Here is a 1502-nt window from a genome sequence, read left to right as displayed (position 1 = left end):
GAAAATTGAATATGACTCATTCACTGTCTCACTGTGTAACCACAGTGGAGACCACTTGTCCCCATTACACACCAAGAGAATTCCTAGCTCTGGGCCTTTGCACATATGAGGGTACTTCAAAAGGCTCGTGGAAGGATTCATATTACCTTCTATTTTTCCACAATCAATTTGAAGTACCTTGTACTGTTCTTTCCCTGCTACATTCTCCTTCTTTCTTCTCCGATCTAAATCCTACAGGACTCTTCCATTATGCTTCAGTGATCTCTCCATCCTTAAACCCCCATAACTGTGTTATGCATTTGACACTTACTTTTTGCCTTGTGGAGTAGATGAGTTTTGAAATTATTATGTATTAAGACCACCCATGTTCCAGGCAATATACTAAGTACTCTATAGGAATTATCTCTTATGTTCACAATAGCCCAGAAGGCATATATTAATATCCCCATTTAACAGATAAGGAAAATAAGACTCAGAGAGGTTTAAAAATAATTTGCCAAGATCACGCACCTAGTAAATGGCAGAGCCAGGATTTAAAACTAGGCTCCCAACACGATGATCCTTCCACCATGGCACTCTGCCTCATTTAGTCAATTCATTTCACTCGTTCATTGAACTAATACATATCATCTTCTTAATCAGACAAGAACTCACTGAGTCAAGTAGGCCTGGTGGGAGCTTACTGCAGTAGTATATAGGAAAGTTAATGAGGACAGTCAGTGAAGCCCCAGTCCAGAGGCTCATGGGTGGGGACAGGATGAAGGAGGAAAGTAGGAAGACACTGGGGCTTCTGGTTTCAGGAATGATTATGATACCTTTAACCAACATCACAAACCTGGAGGAGGGGCTTGGTAAGGGAGATAGGATGTTCTATCGGGACCATGCTGAGTAGAGGTGCCCATTACATCCATACAGAGCTGCCCAGAGCAGGGTAGCAATGGTTAGGACCATGGTCTTCGGTGTCAACTATCCTCGGTTCTGAATATGAGCCTCCCCACTTAGTAACTTCTTGCCTTTGGGCAAGTTCACTTCCTAGAGTCTCAAGTTCTCACACATAAAATAGGAATAATAATAATAATAGTATCTCCCCAAAGACTTATTGGGAGGACAGAATTACACAATTCATACAAAATGGCTAATATGATGCCTGGCACATGGTAAGTACTCAATAAATGGTATTTTATTACTGATAAGACAAATGATTACAATAAATGTGGCACTAGAGTGGAAGACATCTGGGCTGGAAAATGGTTTTAGATATTACTGATGTATGAGCAGTGGTTGAAGGCATAAGAATCAATGAGATAGAGCAGAGATCACAACTCAAATGCCTCAGGGCCAGGTGGCAAATGAGTGAAGTGAGTTGGTATGAGTGCATTTGCACATTGTGTGGATGGTGGGAACTCTGCGGAAATGGCCAGTGCAGAGTCTTCCTAAAGAAGGAAGCTGCTAAGAAAGAAAGAGAGAGGGAGGGAGGGAGGGAGGGAGGAAAGAAAGAGAGG

Source organism: Galeopterus variegatus, unplaced genomic scaffold (assembly GCF_000696425.1).
Source record: "Galeopterus variegatus unplaced genomic scaffold, G_variegatus-3.0.2 Scaffold8551, whole genome shotgun sequence".
In the NCBI taxonomy this organism is placed as follows: Eukaryota; Metazoa; Chordata; class Mammalia; order Dermoptera; family Cynocephalidae; genus Galeopterus; species Galeopterus variegatus.
This window is presented reverse-complemented; position numbering follows the sequence as displayed.